This window comes from Delphinapterus leucas, chromosome 6 (assembly GCF_059928025.1).
Source record: "Delphinapterus leucas isolate spDelLeu-1000000601 "Yukka" chromosome 6, BTC_Dleu_Yukka2, whole genome shotgun sequence".
Taxonomy (NCBI): Eukaryota; Metazoa; Chordata; class Mammalia; order Artiodactyla; family Monodontidae; genus Delphinapterus; species Delphinapterus leucas.
Window position 1 is genome coordinate 103,315,032 of NC_143134.1, and position 5,864 is coordinate 103,320,895.

A 5,864-nucleotide genomic window follows, 5' to 3' on the forward strand; every position below is an offset into this window, starting at 1 on the left:
GACAATATTACTAATCTTAAGGCTCTCTGTATAAGGGTTTTTAAGAAGAGCAAGGCTTTCAGAAGCTAAGCCCAGAGATCCTGCTGACAGTTTTATAGAGTAGGCACCCAATAACTACGTGCTGACGTTGGTGTTATTATTGCAAATAATGTTCATCATAGTGCCAATAATGAGATGAGCAAGAACTCACTTCATCATCCCATAAGGCAAAGCACTGGAGCTTTCTTTGTGAAGAGTGAACACCCTGATTTCCCCAGAATGGCATGTCAACAATGCCACTGCCCATTTCCCTCAGGGCTGAGCCCCCTTGGCATGGCTTCTCCCTGCTATAAAGAGTCTCTCCTCTGTACTCTCTCAGCATATCATTCTGCCCCCCAAAGGGTTTTTCCAGGTATCTCATCATCAGCTCTGGTAACCCTGACTCTAGAAATTCTCTCCATTCGGCAGTTGATGCTGTGGTTGAGAGCAACCCACGGTGTTTGGGAGGAACCCACCTTTCAGGAAGCCGTAAGTGCTAACTAGTCAAACGAAGTATCATGCACAGAAAGCGTATTATTAAGTGATGTGCTCCTGTCTCTCTGGAGCCGAACACGTCCACTAAGCTTTGTCTGGCAATTGCAGACCTGCAGACTGGGGGTAGGGGGAGAGACATGTGCAGGTCATTGTCACCTAGACATACCATTCGACCCAACTAATCATGCATCAGCCATCTGGATACAGCATGGCCCAAGGTTGATCGGGAATTCTATATTCTTCATCACATAGACATGATCTTTGTCACGGAAGATTCTCCATCCCTGCTCTTCCCTCCCTCCCTCTTTTCCTTCTTCCCATTTTCTTTCCTTCACTCACCAGACATCATATGAGCTATGTGTGCCAGATACTACTTCAATAAGAAGGTGCTAAGAATCATATGCCAACTTCCAATTTAGGAAAGTCTAAAAAATCCCAACATCAGGAGCTGAAGTGGGTTTTTGTCAGACTCGTAACTCAGCAATAAGTAGAACAGAGTTCAGTTAAAACTGAGTAATTCCCATCAGAGTTGCATCAGCCTGAGTAACACCCTGTCCTACACCCACACTTGGTTGGTAAGGTTCTGTGGGCAATTGTAAGTACACGGATGGGCTCTTTGGGGGAGGGACAGAAAGAGCCACTGCCCAATATGATTGTGCAACTTGGGCTATGTAGAGGAGTGCCTGGAGAAGGTAAGTCAGGGCAGAAATCTAGCCCATGTTCTGCTCACTGAGACACGAGGCTAGGGACCCAGAGGATGGGCACATTTTTCTCATTCTCCCCAAAGAAGCAGATCCATGTACTCTGATTGTAATCTTCTGATGGGAAGGTCAGGGAGTTATAAACCAGAATGGGAACACAGACTGTGTGGAAAAGCACAGGCTTTACAGAGCAAGGTACAGAGTGAATATCACTGTCCATCCACACCTGGTCCCCTTCTTTGAAACAACCGAGGGCCAGGGTTTTTCTGAAGGTCCTGATACATTTCTTACTTGGGGTTTGGACTTCATAATGGATCCCTTGGTTTCTACCCAGTCACTCTTCACATTAGTCCTATTGATGTTTATCTCCCAAATAAATATGTCTCCTGAACGTAAATACAATGTATCCTCTTCATCCTCACTGACATTTTCATATGGTAAATCCCCAGAAAGATACAATTAGACTTGAACACAGGATTTAAGGAGATGTGGCATAGAATCACTAATTTTCCAGGGCCAGCCTTGTTGTTACCTAAAAAACCTGTCCGGAATAAAGGTCCAGGTTCCAGTCGTGGCTTTGATGCTAACTCTTGCCTGCACTTGAATAAGTCCTTACCTCTCTCTGGGCTTCAGTCTCTTGGTCTGTACAGTAAGAGGATTGGGTCTTTATTCAGTTCTGTCAGGCTGCGGTTATACCCAGTTTGGCTTCCAGAGGTTGGAAGCAGAAAGGTGAACTGGCAGCAAGCTCTGCGGAGCCTGCATCTAGGACAAGAGGGAAGATATGGTTGACAGGCACAGAGCCCTGGCTTCTCTCCGTATTCAGTTCAAGCCGAGTGAATCAAGAATATAATAGCTCTCGGCATACCAAACATTACTTATACCAACTTCAGCTTCTCCTTTTGTTCATTAAGGCCTTGTGGAAGTTGCCATCTCTCCCACCTATACATGAGTATGCAGAACGCTACAGTAAAAACCCAGCGGCTTTGAAGTCCCGGTTCCACCCCTTATTAGTTATGTGACTGATTCCCAGTGTCCTAATCTGTAAGGTGGAGATAATAATGTTATGTAATGGAGTTTCTGTGAGGATTCAATGAAATTTTGTCTAAAAAGCAGGTAGCACTGGACCTGGCTGATACATGATCACTTCCTTTCCTCTCCTTCCCCTCTATCCTCCCTGCCCCCCACCAGGGTGCACCTGTCAGTAAAGACAATTAACAATTTTGCACCCTGGGTTGACTGGCTAATGACACAAATTCAGGCATGAAACAGGTATGCACTGGGTTATTTGTGGCTCGAAATCTCACCCCTGCGATTTTTTCAGTATGCGTTTCATCGGAAGAGATGTCTCATTAGAATGAAAGAACATATTGTTCTCTCTGAAGTGATGGGTGTCCCCGGTTTTGTTGGATGTGATAATCCTACATGTGTGTGATGGAAGAGCTTAGCATCCAATGGGTCCACTCAGATGGCATTGGAAGGTTCACCTAAGTTTCAGCCTCAGCACTCTGTTAAATTGACTGTCTCCTACCATCCATCCATGATTTGAAGCCCCATTGTGGTGTCCCTGATACCGAGCCACTGCTTGAGGAGTTTTACCCCCTCACTTAGGCACTCATTCCATCTGTGGAGAGTTCTCTTTTAGTGAAATGTACGATCTGCAGCAACCACACACTGTCCCTACCTCTCTTTTTTTGAGGTATAGTTGATTTGCAATATTATATAAATTTCAGGTGCACAACATAGTGATTCACAATTTTTAAAAGATTGTACTCCATTTATAGTTATTATAAAACATTGGCATTGGCTATACTCTCTGTGCTGTACAATATACCCTTTTTTTTGGCCACGCCGCATAGCATGTGGGATCTTAGTTCCCCGACCAGTGATTGAACCTGTGCCCCCTGCATTGGAAGAGTGGAGTCTTAACCATTGGGGCACCAGGGAAGTCCTACCCTTAATTTTACACATAGTATTTTGTACCTCTTAATCCCCTAAGCCTGTCTTGCCCCTCCCCATTTCCCTCTCCCCACCAGTAACCACTAGTTTGTTTGCTATACGTGTGAGTGTGTTTCTTTTTTGTTATACTCACTAGTTTGTTTTATTTTTTAGATTCCACATATAAGCGATAACATTCAATATTAGTCTTTCTCTGTCTGACTTATTTCACTAAGCATAATCCCCTCCAAGTTTGTCCATGTTGATAGAAATGGCAAAATTTCATTCTTTTTGTGGCTGAGCAGTATCCATTTTATATATATATGTATGTATTCCACATCTTCTTTATCCATTCATCTGTTGATGGACACTTAGGTGGCTTCCATGTCTTGTCTATTGTAGATAACGTTGCTATGAACACTGGGGTGCATATATCTTTTCGAATTAGTGTTTTTATTTTCTTCAGATATATACCCAGGAGTGGAATTGTTGGATCATTTGACAGTTCTTTTTTAGTTGTTTGAGGAACCTCCATACTGTTTTCCACAGTGGCTGCCCCAATTTACATTCCCACCAACAGTGTGCAAGGGTTCTCTTTCCTCCACACCCTCTCCAACATTTGTTATTTGTGGTATTTTTGATGATGGCCATTCTGACAGGTGTGAGATGATATCTCATTGTGGTTTTGGTTTGCATTTCTCTAATGATTAGGGATGTTGAGCATCTTTTCAGGAGTCGGTTGGTCATTTGTATGTTTTCTCTATCTTTATAAAACAAGCAAGTTGGTATAACGTACTGGTTAAGAGCAAGGCCTCCATATTCAGACTGTTTGATTTTGAAGAATGAGTCAACTGCTTACTTACTGGCTTTGTGATCTTGGGTATAGTTAAATTCTGTTTCCTTATCTAAAAAATGGGGCCAATAAGGCCAACCTGATTAGGTTATTGAGGTGATTAAATGAGTCTATTTATATACATAAAGTGTCTGGTACATAATAAGTTCTCATAAATGTCTATTATTATTAATAATGATCTTTTCTCCACGTGATAGGTTGTCATATCCTAGAACAAAGCTGAGAATGGCCCAGTTAACTGCAGTAGAACAGGGTAGGTGGAGAGGAGCCAGTACCTAGAACTTGCACCATCTGGTTCTGAGATAAACCCAGCCTCAGGTCCTCAAGATAAGAAACCTTATCTTGAGACAGACCATTGTAACTGGTAGGAAAGACCATAAAAACAAATAGAAGATATTCAACGTGAAAGGCAGTTTTCTGCCTAGAGATCTGCTGCCTGATCATATAAGAGAGCTCAAGTTCCCCTCTCTGCCAGCTGGGACATCTAAGCCCACTAATGTCAGAATGTCTGTGAATTCCTGATCACCAGCCATCTTGGCATTGTTGGTTTGATGGTCATGGCCCAGCCATCTTCTGGAATTTCTAGCTCATGGCCTTTACTTCAGCCTGCTGCTGTGAACAGTATATGCAACTTGTGTCAGGGACCAAATGGCTTCACCTGGACTTGGAGTACCTGATGGAGAGTATTTTGCAGAAGAAGAGGCAAAAGAGCCACCCCTGGCTATGAGCTCATGCCTGAATCCTAAGAGTGCTTGCTTTTGGTGCTGAAGGCCTGAGTCCTTAGAAAGGATACAGCAGAGAATCTGCTGGTAAGTGTTCCTCTGGCATTTACCCTGCCATTAAAAAAAAAAAAAAAAAAGCAGGAATCAGGACGCGTTGGGATTACTAAGGCTTCTTTCAGTCAGAGCATGCACTGACTACCTACCCTTGATCATTCTCAACTTGCTGGGCCAGCTGAGGAAAGCTTGGATATTCACAAAGTCTGAACTCAGGGCAGTATGTAACCTCATCAGAATCTAGGAGGATACTTGGAAGGAAGCATTCTACAATGACTCAGACAATCTGAATGCTGAGGAATGCCATTCAGTTTCTGTACTTGAAGACATTCATTTTTAGAAGTGCAGAGAATGAGGGATAAGGGGAATGAGGGGAAAAGTTCCCTGGAGGATGTGGTCTTTCATACTCTACTCCCACTTCTAAGATCAGCTTCCCACTTTCCCCTCACTCCCACCCCTGGACCGTAATAACCAAAGTCCTCTACATCTTTGACATTCTCCTCCTATTGTAAATGACATAGGTTCTCCCCTAAGGACACTATTTCCCCTACTGCCCTTTCCATACTCCATCTACCACAAGACCCAGAAGAAAGAGCAGCATTCTTACATCCCAATGTCATTTACGGACCATTACTCCTATAACCTCAAGTAAATAATTTTCCTCTGTTGAATTTCAGGCTCCCTATATCACAGCTCCCTTCTGTGACTCAAACTACCATATTTCTTGTGTCCCTTCCCCACATTTACCTGTGACCCCGATCCACCTCCAGTCCCACAATCACCATGGGTGACCACAATGTCCATATGGATGACCTATCCAACAGCTTCTTGACCTTCTCAACCCCATTACCTCCATGTAACTTTAGTCACCCCGATTCACAAACAAATCTTGGATCTCGTCAATTGCCCCAAACTACTCTACCTCCAGAATCTTAAACTCTAGTATCTTACTCTGTGGCTTCAATCTTCCATTTCTCTCATGCCTTGCTCCTTCTAGACCTCTTTGGTCCTAACAAGACCTCCCAGTACTTGATTCTTCCATTTTCTTCCAGTCTATTTGTCTCTTTCCTATCCAACCTAAATTCT